The sequence below is a fragment of the Elaeis guineensis genome, chromosome 11 (assembly GCF_000442705.2).
Source record: "Elaeis guineensis isolate ETL-2024a chromosome 11, EG11, whole genome shotgun sequence".
Classification (NCBI taxonomy): domain Eukaryota; kingdom Viridiplantae; phylum Streptophyta; class Magnoliopsida; order Arecales; family Arecaceae; genus Elaeis; species Elaeis guineensis.
In genome coordinates, this window is record NC_026003.2 from 2,836,132 (window position 1) to 2,850,343 (window position 14,212).

The window sequence follows — 14,212 nt, forward strand, 5'->3', positions numbered from 1 at the left end:
ATCGGCCAATCTGTCTTCTAGGATATACATCCAACAAACTCCCACTTGCACTGAAGCCAATTGGCTATAAAACTAAATCCTATCTTCTTGAGGTGAGTTTCAATCTTTTGTTGGCTCAATTGTTTTATCAGTGGATCAGTCATGTTGTCCGTGGTATCGACTCTCTTCATCTTAACGTATCCTTTCTCGAAAAAATTACGGATGAGGTGGAACTGCCGCTCGATGTGCTTGAATTTCTGGTAGCTAGGGCTATGGTGCCGTTGTTGTCACAGTAGAATAGGATGGCATCTGATAGCATCACACCTAGCTCTACAATAAATTTTTTGAACCAGAATGCCTCCTTCGCAGCTTGTAATGCGGCGATGTATTCTGCTTCTATGGTGGAGTCTGTAATTACAGTCTGTTTGAAACTCTTCCAGCTAACAACACCACCATTGCACAAGAAGATGCTTCCTGCTGTTGACTTTCGATCATCAGTGTCAAACATGAAGTTTGAATCAGTATACCCCTGCACTTTAAGTTCTCTTTTTTCAAAGATCAGAAATATATCCTTAGTCCTTCTCAAGTACTTAAGGATATATTTAATAGAAGTCCAGTACTTTTCATCTGGATTCGACTGATATCTACTTGTGACACTCACAGCATGGATGATATTAGGTCACATACAAAACATGGTGTACATGAGGTTTCCTATGGCCGAAGTATAAGGGATCTTGCTCATGCGTTCAATCTCTTCCGATACGTTGGGATGCATTTTCTTAAAGAGATGAATGCCATATCTGAAAGGTACCAGACCCCTCTTGGAGTTCTCCATATTGAACCTCTTCAGTCCCTCCTCAATGTACATCTTCTGTGATAATCCTAGCATCCTCCTAGATCTATCTCTATAGAATTTAATTCTCAAAATGAAGGATGTCTCTCCTACGTCTTTCATAGAAAACTCTTTAGATAACCAAACTTTGACCATGCACTATTATAGAAAGGGCCTATGGTAGTATTTACTACGACAGCGGTTTAAAAACTGCTGCCATAGAGTCTACGGGAGCGGTTATTCATAACTGTTGCCATAGACTTGACATAGCAGTGGTTGAATAACCACTGCTATAGAATTTATAGCAGCTAATGGATAACCGCTGCTTTAGATACAGCAATGATTACCTAACCACTGCTATAGGCTCTATAGTAGTAGTTTATATAGCAACAATTGAGCAACTGCTGCGATACACGGTATATAGCAGCAGTTATATAAACCACTACGATAGACCTACGACGATAGTGATAGTGACAGTGGTTGCGGTACCGCTATCATAGACTATGGTAGTGATTCTTTTGGCTACAGCAGTGGTTATCAATCGTTGTCATAGCCCTTTCTTATAGTAGTGGTAGTTAATATGGAAATATCATTCTCAATCAGGAGAATGTCATCTATGTATCATATGAGGAATGTGACAGTGCTCCCATTAATCATTTTGAAGATGCACGGTTCCTCCTCGTTCTTGATGAAATCAAATGATTTGATTATATTATTAAAATGAGCATTCCAACTCCGAGATACTTGCTTGAATCCATAAATGAACTTTTGTAGTTTGCAAATCCTGTGATCACTATCACTGAAAGTGAAATCAAGCGGTTGTTCCATATAGATATCTTCCTTAAGATATCCATTTAAAAATATCATTTTCACATCCATTTGCTATATTCCGTAGTCAGAATATGCTGCAATGGCAAGCAATGTGCGGATGGACTTAAGCATGCCACAGGCGAGAAGGTATCCTGATAGTCAATGCCTTCACGCTGATTATATTCTTTCACCACGAGCTTAGCTTTAAAGGTCTCTATCTTTCTATCTGTACCTATCTTTCTCTTGAAGATCTATTGACACCCAACAAGCATAGTACCTTCAGGTGAATCTATCAAGGTCCAGACTTGATTGGAGTACATCGATCAATTTCTAACTTTATTGTCTCTAGCCATTTTTCAGAGTCAATATCTGATATTGCCTCATAATAGATTTTGGGGTTATCTCCATGTATCCTATTTTCTGTGTGAAATATTTTCTTTACATCCTCTGGGATAATACCTAAGTACCTCTCAGAAGGATGAAAAATCCTATTAGACTTACAAGGTGGAGGAGGAAGTACGTGGGTTGGCTCAGACTGAATTGGTTCCTCAGATTCCAAGGCTTGCTGCTCTTCAGAGATTTTCTCCTCGAACCTAATCTATTTTTTGATGCCTCCATCTTGAATAAACTATTTTTCAAGAAAGACTGCATGCTGACTCACAATCATATTGTGGTCTTCCGAAAGATAGAAATAATATCTTAAAGACTCCTTAAGATATTCAATAAAATGAGCTCTAAGGGATCTGGTTTCTAACTTATCCGCCTGTTGTCATTTGATATGGGACGGATAATCTCAAATCTTGAAATGACTCAGACTTAGTTTCTTATCATGCCATATCTCATATGGTGTAGTAGGAATGATTTAGATAGAACCCTATTCAGTATATATATGGTAGTCAAAAGATAATGTCTCTCAAAAAAAATAAGAAGATCTATGAAGCTCATATGGACAAGCCATATCTAATAAGGTCCGATTTTTCTATTCTGAAATCTCATTTAGTTAAGGCATTCCAAGCGAAATCCATTGTGAGACAATGCCATATTCCTTGAGATAATTTAAAAATTTTTCACTAAGATATTCACCTCCTCAATCTGATCGAAGAACCTTCAGAGATTTTTTGATTTATTTCTTCATTTCATATCTGAATTTTTTGAACTTTTCAAAAGCCTCAGACTTATGACGCATAAGGTACATATATCCATATCATAAAAAATTATCGATAAAGGTAATAAAGTAGAGTAAACCTTCTCTGACCGGCACATCAAATAGATCGCAGATATTAGAATGCACCAGAGCAAGTATCTCTGTGATCCTTTCTCCATGTTCTATAAAGGACAGCTTGGTCAATTTTTTTTGAAAGCATGATTCACAAACCAGATATGACTCGTAAGTCAATGGATCCAACAGTCTGATTTTCTCCAATCTATTAATTCTGTCTTTTCCAATGTAACCTAGCCTTAGGTGTCACAAATACTTTTCATTTACGTTATCTCTCGGATGTTTAAAACCTACGGCATTCACATTTTGCTTGACATAATTCATAAAAGCATCTACATATAACTGAAAGAGATCGTTGATAAGAAAACTACTACCAACTTTATTATTTTCAAAATAAATATTACAGTGGTCCTTAAAGAAACTAATTACATAATCTTTTTACGTTAAGCAAGCGATAGAAATTAGATTCCTGCTTACAGTAGGTACAAGCTAATAGTTTCTTAATAATAAAACATTCTCTGATGGTAGCCGTAGAGGATACGTTTTCATAGACATAACAGCAACTTTACTCCGTTCTCGATGTGTATGATCATTTTACCATCCCTCAGCCTCCAACTATCCTTAAGATCCTGCAAAGAAGTGCATAAATGAACACTAGATTCAGAGTCAAGCACCCAACTGGATGCAGAAGAAACTGTTAGATTTATTTCTACAATGAGCATACTTTCAGAAGGTCCACATTTCTTCTTGTTCTTCAGTGTTGCCAGGTAAGCAGGGTAGTTTCACTTCCAGTAGCTATCAATATTGTAATGAAAATATTTTTTTTTATCAGTGGCTTTCTTTTTTGAAACCATCTTCTTCTTGCTCTCTACCTTCTATTTCTTCATGGACCTTTTCTCTTTCCAGTAGACTTTCTTTTGGAAGAAGTCCACTCCATAGCAAGTACAAAGGCCCTTAAACTCTTCAAAGTTTCTTCAGTAGTGACCAGCATATTCATAAGCGCAGTCAAGATGCACTGGATTTTATTCATATGAAAGTTTACAATAAATTGACCATATGAATCAGTCAAGGACTGTAGAATGAGGTCGATCTATAAGTCCTTATCCATGGACATCCCGAGCTTCTCAAGCTCTTCAAGATCCTTGATCATTGTCAAACAATGATCGTTGACCAACTGCCCATCAAGTATCTTCGCTTTAAAAAATCGCTTGGATATTTCATAGCGAGCTGCGTAGCTCTGATCCCCATACAATGCAGATGAGCCAGCATTTGCTTGGCAGTCCTCATGTCCTCATATTGGTGCTGTAATTTGTTAGACATTGACTCCAACACATAGCACCTAATCTTGTTATCCTCGCCAATCACTTCTCATGAGATGCTCTTTGATCAGCAATCGGGTGGGCTGAAAAAGGAGAAAGGTCTTGATCAAGTACATAGGCTAATTTCTCAAACTCAAAATAATTTTCAAGTTCTTGAGCTAATCTTTAAAATTCGATCCAGTCAACCTATTGGTCTTAAAGATTCTAGCTAGGAGATTGGAAGCAGACATTGTTCCTGTAGAGAGTCAAAATTTTTAGTTAGATTTTATAATTAACTTAATCAATTTATTTTAAAAATTTTATTTTAAAAATAAATTAAGATTCTCACTATTTTTTTTAGATCCCCACTCTCTCAGTAGAGAAACGAAAACCTCCGTGATCAAAGATTTTTAATGGGTGCTGTGGTCTCACCAATTGGCTCACCATCTCACCTAATAATTATTGGTGATGGGCCAACCAATAAATTGATAACTCTTATCCAATATTTCTCTAAATATATTATAGCCAACTTCGATTTCTAATTCGTGAAGTCTCACCATGTCCGAAATATTGGCCCACTCCTTAGTTAAGTCAGACCCACCATTTGTGCGAAATGGAACCATCACTGGGACTCTCACCGTATCCAAAATATTGAGCCCAACCCTATTTCAATCCCACAGCATCTTATGCCTAATAGTGTGGTTGCATTTTTTCGATGCAACTGAACCATTATGTCCAATCGAGAACAGTCAACCCTGAAAAGGGCCCGCACAACTACAATGATGGAAAACTGCTAGACTTATTATTTTATTAAGAAGATTTGATTTAGGTCTCTTTCTTAATTAGTCATAATGGTTATGACTAATCTAGTAGCATGGGTTAGTTCGAGTCAACAAGTAACTTAATACAAAACATAATCTTTTAAAATGGCCAGGTGATAAGTGCATAAATTTATCTATAGAAATATTAATTTATAGATTAAATTATTTTATTTTTTTAAAATTGATACTTTTTCATATATTTTGTAGAAAAGAGGTGCTACAAGGAGACGTCAATTATTAGTCACAAAAAAATTATTTATAAGTCAAGCAGCAATTTTTAAGAAAATAACGATCTGATATCTATGATCACTAAGCCTAAAAACCCAAAGCTTTTAAAGGCCCATATAGCTTTTAATGGGTGAGAGGGGTTGGCTGGTCGTGTGAATGTGCAACGTGGAGTCTTCTTGTCATGAGGCGTTGGCTTGAATAAGTGGAAAACAAGAATTAAATAATGGGACTCATGGTCCTTAAGAAGTTGCTGTGATGTAGTTTTTGTTGGAAGAGCATTAAAAGTCATGAGGGCCCGCAAGGATTTAAATGACAGCAACATGGAACGAGGCCCCCTAGGATTTAAAAAGGTGTTTCGGCTTGGCGCTGCATGAATTAAATGGAAGCAGGTGGGTGCGATTTGAATCCAGGAGGCATGGTGTGTGTGTTGAAGTGCGCAAGAAGCAGCAACAGTACGAGTGGTTTCATGTGGTCAAGCGGGACCATGGGCTTCATGCGAGCGGGCGAATGGATGCGCACTTCACGCAGAAATAAAACCTGAGACGTCGCAAAAATTGAACGGCTTGCCTTATCCTCTCTTATCCTTCAAATCTCGTTCATTCATATCTTAATTTTTATTTTTTTTTTTAATCCCATATCAAAAAATTATGAAAATCTTCTCCCCCTAACATCTATAAAAAATCCTCTACATCTTCTTATTGAGATATCTCTCTCCACTCCATAATTCTTGTAGAAAGTTTGTGTGACAGATAGGTATACTCACTTTTTAAACTTTTTAACCACTTTGTTCCCACTTTCTTCTATCCTTCCAACATACGAGAAGGAGAGTCAGCTAGGAGGAGATTGGTCCCAAGCCAGAAGAGGGAGAAAAACTAGGTTCTGTAAGAAATTTTATTTTCTGTTCTAACTCCAAGCCTTGTTAATAGCTTAGGAGTTAAAAATTTTTGTAATCAGAATTTTTATTCAGCAATAAATTAGTTATTTTTTTCTATAATTTTAATTTCTGCAATAGGGTAGTTTAAATTTTTACATCTTTTAATTCTGTAATTTTTAATTTTCGTAAGTTAAATTCCAACAAGTAGAATTAGATTTTATTTTAATTTTTTTTCGAACTTCAAATCAATTATGTCTGGCTAAGCAATCTCTCTAGGGTTTGCGATGAAGCTAGACCATGAATAGAAGCCTTCTCCTTTGAATTTTTCTTTTCGAGTTTGTAATTTTAGAGTCCTTCTCCGTCCATCTCTCTTGCCAAGAGACTTGATAGACTATCATTAGGTCAGAAGCTCTTCATAGTCCATACTTGGTTCGGTGTAAGAGTAGATGATTGGTAGAAGGATCACAATTTTTTAAACCGTTTCTTCTCTTTTCTTATGAGAACCTTGTGGGTTATACTTGGATCAGAATCCCTTCATAGCCTATATTTGGACAATACAAGAGAAGTGAAGAAAGGAAGAGTCTCTTAATTAAGGTGAAAATAAAATACTTGATGGATCATAGTTGAGTTAAATCTCTTCATGATCCATGCTTGTTCATGTTTTACACCTTAATCAAGGGACATTATAAGAGAAACCATATGAAGGCTCTCTAATTCATTGGTCTAGTGGATTCAAAAGCCCTAGATCTTTTAGATAATTTACCCTTTATGTTTGATTAGTTTACTGCTTAAGTAGTTTGTAATTCAACAAATAATCTCTCCTTTTTTCTTTAAAGTTCGCCTGAGCAAGTATTTGAATACAGTTTAAAATCTAATTCTTCGTGGGATCGATCCATACTCGTCGAACATGCTACATTATACACCAGGCGCTTGCGATAAATTTAAGACACATCACCAGGTAAGTTAAGATGTGTGAGGGTCTCTCCATTGCTTTTCTTAGACACCAACGAATTGATCAGATCAAACAACGGAATCAATTAAGAAATCATCATCTATGTACTTACTTTAGATACTAAATTGGTTGATTAGAATTGATCAAGTTAGCCTATTGACCTGGACTCGAACTATTGAGTCAAATTAGATCTTAAGTTGATCAATAATTTATAATTGTAAATCGATTTGATCAAATTCAACTATTTGGGTTGGTCATGAGCACATTTGATCCCATCATAATCAATATTTGATTCAGTTTGATCAACTGCTCAAACTAGACCTAATTGAGCTACCCACACTCTTAACCCATGTATTATGAAATTGACTTGGATCTTCAATTTTTTATTTTTAGATCTTTTAAATTTCATATCTTAATTTTTAATTAAGCCCATGGGTCTAATCATATGTCTAAATAATTTAGATCAACAATGCATCACATGCAAAATTTTCTGCTCACCCTCAAGTCGACTCGCCTTAGACTCCAGTCGACTCATCACAACAAGTCAGCTCGAGTCTGAAACCGAGCCAGCTCCCTATGATGAACAGAGAAACCATTTGCCACAATCTGCTAAACCAAGTTGGCTTGTCTGTAAACCAAGCCGATTCCATAGGATCTCAAGTCGACTCCGATGAAAAGGAGTCGACTCGCCAGGGGCTCGAGTTGGCTCGAAAAAGAAGTCTAAACAAATTTTAATGATCCATGCATAATAAAAAATTTTAATTTAGAAATTAAAATAATTTAAAATCTAAACAACTTAATTATGCATCAAAATATAGGGTTTTTGGATCTATGATTTTACAGAAAATTAAGTTTTTTCTTTCACTGTTCTTCTTTATGGGATATAATCACACAGTACCCATACACGTCATAAAAGTATCCTTTGATTGGACAAAAGAGGGACTTTAATCCCTGCTTCCTCTTATGATCAGACGGTCTAGTGATAAATCTAATTGGAGTACTTGGCTACTCAGACTTTAAACTAGATCTATGTATATATCTCATATATCAAAATAGATCTAATCTAAAAATATGCTTGCGATCAAATCTAAACTATTTTTAGATCTATTTAAATATGTTGAAAATTAGATCTAATCTAATATTATTAGATCTAATCACTACTTCAGATCATATATGAATAAGATCTGATCTAATCTATATTTATGATCCATATAATCTGGCTCTGATATCAGTTGAAGGATCGTGTTATGCACCGGATCGGTTGGGAATAGAGATAGCAGATTTCAAAATTTTTTTGATCTGATCTGGCATGTGATGCATAGATTTAAATCAAATTTATTAACCATTTATATCAACATATAAGAAAGAATAGAAATGTGATAACGTTGATCACCTTGCGCGGGTAGAAGGACATCGCAGTTTGATAATCATTGGATCTGAAGTTCGTTATTGAGCTGCATACTTATCCGACCTCTATAGGTATCCACTCAGATCTAATCTGTGATACTTTCTCCTTCTTCAATCCATCTACTCTTAGATAGATCTGCAAGCTCCTTGATCAGATTCAAATCTGATCTTCGACAGGGCTCCGATCGATGCTTGATCGTAGTCTTCTCACTCCTTGCATAGATCTGATGGCTTTTGACACTTCAAATCCACCAGATGGTTTGTCCAACACACTTGGACATGGAAGAGCTTCAGATATCAAAGAGTGGAGAGGGAGTTGGCATGGAGAGAATGGAAGGAGGCGATGAAATTTTTTTTCTCATAAAAAAATATCTCCTGTGATGGATAATGCCCTATTTATCTTTTCATCTGATTGAATCAGATGCTTAAAATAGAAGGACTCTTCTGTTATCGCCCCATCTGATTTTCTTCCACGTCTTGTCATAGAAAACTAATGAGAAAAGCCAGTTGGCATGGAGAAAGGATAGGAAGGTTATCGTCCCATTCAAACTCCTCTATTTCGAATTCAAACAATTCAAATTTTAAATCAACTTTAAATTCAAATGAGATCATATCTCTTATATATCCTTATCTACCAGTGGATGAGGCTTATCCCACTCCCTCTCTCTTATTTGTATTTGGGTGACACACATGGATCAAATCCATATGGTCGCACATCCCTTCCATTGGCTAGAATAATTGGGTGGCACCAATACTTGGCGCCCCTACAAACCTAATCTGATTAGGTCATGAATTGAACCTGGGCTTACTAACATTTGGAACCCAATTCAAACTTGCATCTATTTGGTTAAATCCTATCTAATAGAGAACCCAAATCAAGTAGAAGAAAATGGGTTTAACCATGTGCTAGCATGGCTCCCTTAAACCTAAAACTAGAACTTAATTAATTCTAATCCAATTAGACTACACTTAACCCAATTGTACAATCGAAGACCAAAATCTTTATTTATGTGATCTCATAAGTCCAATTCTATCTGGTAGTGAGATATGTTGTGATCTCTATCAGTAACATCATCGAAACTCTTTTCGATTGATCGAAACTCTTTCCAATTCAGTCAATTAAGAATCATTGATTATCAAAATGATTCTTAATTAGTCTCATAATCCATCAGTGACACCTAGCAGCATGTGGTGGCAATCTAGTAGAACTAAAGAATAAATCTCTAGGTACAGTTACCATATGATCTAGTTCTTCTATCGTAAGTTCCGACAGGACTGAGATCAAGATTAACTCATCAAACCTCATTCCTGTCATATGATAGAATCAATCGATTCAAGTCTGATGTGAAATCTAATAAAAATATCTTTCTATTTTTTACATTGTCATGGCTATAAACTTTAGGACTCAATCTCATAATCTTCATAGGACTACTCTTTTATCGAGATCGATAGATTCTATCTTGGTGTAACCTAATTTCTATAATGAACATCTATACCTTAAGACTTCATATGGCTAGGAGATTGAGTTATGATGTAGTCAAACTATAGTATCCTCAAGATAAATGGCTGGTGCACCTCAGGTCAGAGAACTAAACACACAACCATAGCTATGAACATGTCACTGACAAGAAGGTGATATTCTTGTGATTGTTCGTGATTGATCACTCTCAGTATCCTTATTCTTAACAAACATCTATACTTTCGCTCCAATGTCTCTACACCATAGATTCAAGACTCACCTATTCGAAAGAAGCAATCATACATCAATCTTTCGGATCAATCACCATCGTCGTGATATTCCTACGATCAGAAGTAATTTATGAGTTAACTATAATAACACATATCTCAAATTCTCAACTCTTAAAGATATGTATTATCATACCTATTAATCCAATGAATGATTCACAGACATAATTAAACATAATATGAATGAAAATAATCTAATTTTATTAATATAAAAGTCAATTTTATAAATTATGCTTTAAAAAAAATTTATAAGTATCAGTTAATCTGGCTTCTAGGACATACATCCAACAGTTAGATGCATGTTGAAGAGTAAGTAGATGCCGAAAAAATTTTTAGGCTGAAGCTGTTTCATATGTCGTTTATTTTTCTAACTGTTATTGATAAGTAATATATTTTTATATTTGTTAAAAATATTTTGATAATTTATGATGCTAACATCTTCTTAAAAACTTAATTTTATGAATAAATTGGATTATCTTGCAAAAACAAATAATTTTAAAAAAATATAAAATTAGAGTATATTTATAAAAAAAATAGATATTGATTTAATTGAGAATCTAAGTATCAAAATATTAAAAAATTAATAAAAAAAATTAATGTATATTTTTTTAATTTTTTTAGATAAAAATCAGAGCAAAAATCGAGTGAAAATATATTAAAAAATAAATTTTATTATCTTCGGTGCACGGTGGACCGGTTGGTCGGTCCACAGAGTCAAGGTGCAGTCCATGGAAAATAATACACGATCCACAAGTGCCGCTCACAGCGGGTTGAGATGATTTTGCGCAATCCAACGATCCATAATCATCCCGACTTAGATCCAACGGCTGCTGTTCGTTGTCGGTTGATAAGAGAGATTTGCACGATCCAACGACTGAAATTTTATCTGAAGTATGATCAGATGGTCAGAAATGCATCCGACTTTGATAAGGATTAAAACATCAAATTTTGGGCTAATCTGGGCAGTTTAAAGGTGATCCGACAATTAGAAATTAATGTAAAGGGTATTATACGAATTCTAAGGGTTTTAGGATTCTTTTTTCCATCAAAAAAATATGAAAAATTTATCTATAAATAGAAGGTCCGAAAATAAGAGTAGAAAGAAAAAAATTAAAAAAAAAAAAAAAAAAATCAAAGAGCTTTAAGAATCAAATATTGGAAGATTATGTAGCTAGAGATCTTAATGCGTGGCTAAATCTTTTCAATCCAAAATACGATGAAGCCTGTAAATAAATTTTTATTTTTTTTCTTATATTTAATTTTTATATAATAAAATTATACTTTTATTTCATATCTTTTTTTTGAGATATTGATCCAGTCTATATGACCTATACCCTCTATTGACGTACCATGATCTCTGGATATGGTACATACTTTGAAGAGATAGATCGTGATATGTTAGATTAAATCTTATATCTTGTAATTAAATTTAGATAGTTTATACTCTGATAGGATGAGCTGTGATCTACTGATACAGTCCGTATCCCCTAGAGATAAGCTATACTAATACCTTAATCACAAGAATTAATATTTACAATATAAAAAAAAATAAATCTAATTTGCATGGTGGATTCAAAATTTTTGAATTATTTCTCTAACTTATTTTCTTTCATAAATTAATTTATATTTATAATTAAATTTTTGTTATTTTATTTTTTTAATCCTTCTACAATCAATTCTCTTTTATTTCTTCTTAAAAAAAATAATCATCCTAAATCCCTGTAGAAACAATCCTGACTCACCCTATCTATATAGTTTGAGTTGGCTTTTATTCTTGATCGCCTATGACAGCGATCAAATTTTAACATCATTGTTGGAGATCTAGGCACGATTATTTTTTTATTAAAAAAAATTATCTTATTCTTAGTTTTTTTTATTTGCTTTCTAATTTGCTTAGTTCTTTAGTCAAACTTACTTTCTTTCAAAAAAAAATTCTCTATATTGACACCTTATAATCTACTTAGAAAATTAGATACTTAATCACAAAACTTAAAAAGTGAAACAAATCAATTTACTCTTGACTAACTACCAAATCTGGCCATCTTTTCTTCTTGTATTACATAAGTCCATAAAACATCTTAAGGGCACAAACTCTAAACAAGATAAGGTAGAAATTTCATCACCCTTCCTTGGCCCACAAACCACCATCCTGCATATTGTATGGACCTAAATCTTAACTTAAAATTAATTAGACGTTGGCCTCTAAGGACTCTCGAGCTCAATAGGACAAAGGATCCAAAGAGTTAGACCGGGTTAGGATTAGTCAGTTTGATTGGTATCTAGAAAAATGGTTCAGAAACTATATCCTAAAGGAAGGTGGTTATTTAATTAGTTTCATTCGCTTATCTGGCCAACTCAGTTGGTGTCTAAAGAAAGCAACGAGGGGACCCTCACCAATCTTACACTTACTTGGCCAGTTGAGTGGCTAGTCTTTTACCTGGAGTACTCAAAGACAACCTTGGTAGTTAGGAGCTGTCTAAATCTAGGGTTACCCATAGCTAGGATTGATTGCATAACTTGATTACTAACCTACAAACATTAACCTTAATTAAAATGCTCTTTTCTATCGTCTCTGGATTTAGGACTCCTTAGGCTCCCATCTTTTGTACTCTCTTCTCATCTATCTCTCCTTCCTCTTCTCTTTAAAAAAAATTACAAAAATAACTAAAATTCTCAAATTTTTTCTTGGATAAGGATATTTGGTCATTTAATGAGAATTGATTCAAACTCTATCCTAATCCAAGAAAATTTTGAGTTCAGAATGAGTGAAGTCAATCAATCTCAGGTCCTAAAAGATCTTTACTATCTTGTTGGATCAGCCTAACTATCTTGTATCAGACTTCCCCAAACCAATGCAACAACTTTTGAAATTAAACCTCAAATCATTAACATGCTCCCTAAATTCACTGGTAATGAAGATGCATATATTTTTATTAGAGAATTTGAGGAAGTATGTGACACCATGAGAATACACCAATTGTCAGATGATGCTATTAAACTTAGGCTGATTAATTTTGCTCTCAAGGACAGTGCTAAGAAATGGTTATATAGTCTACCCAACCACTCGATTACAACTTGGGATGGATTTGTAAAAACTTTTGAGAAAATTTCTTCCACATCATAAAACAGCTAAGTTAAGAAATAAATTAACCAATTTTATCAATTTAGGGATGAGTCTTTCTGGAAGTGTTTGTATCATTTCAAAAACCTTTTAACCCAATACCCACACCATGGAATTGAGACTTAGAGACTATGCCAAATCTTTTATGAGGGACTAGACCCAAACTCTAGAACCATGCTAGAGTCAATGTGTCAGGACCAGCTTATGTATAAGGAAGCCAATGAAGCTGACAATTCTTAGAGGATCTAGCAGAAAAAGCCTGCAGTGGGAAGCAACCAGGGAACCTACAAAAGGTGCTATGCACCAAGTATCCACATCCCTAGCTATAGAGGCCAAAATAGATACTATACTATGTAGGTTAGAGGCCTTAGAACTCAAGGGACACACCCAAGTGAATCTAGTTTCAACATCTACTTGCAATGGATGTAATGCCACAGACCACATCATGGAAGAATGTCCCTTTTTAATGAACCAAACTGGGAATGAAGTAGCACAGGTTAATGCTGCCTACTACAAATCTACAAATAACCCTTATGCACCAACGTAAATCCAGATGGAGGAATCACCTAACTTTTCTTGGTCATAAGGGTCAAATCCCAGTAGACCTGTCCTTAATCAATCCAATCAAAGCCCCACTCAACCATCAAATTATTCACAAGGCTTCAACAATGATCAAAGGCTTAATGCACTAGAAAAAGAGTTAGAGATTTTAATAAAAATCACTTCTGATAGTATATAATTTAATGATCAAAAGCATAATTGCTAGAGAAAAGTCTTAAGCTTGACAAAAAACAAAACAATTTCATGCAAACAGGGCCAACTTGTAAATTCAAACACCCAAGCCATTGCCCATCTAGAAATATAATTAAGTCAGTTCGCTACCACCATAAGTGAAAAGAAAAAAAAAATGGTCAAGCCAATCTGA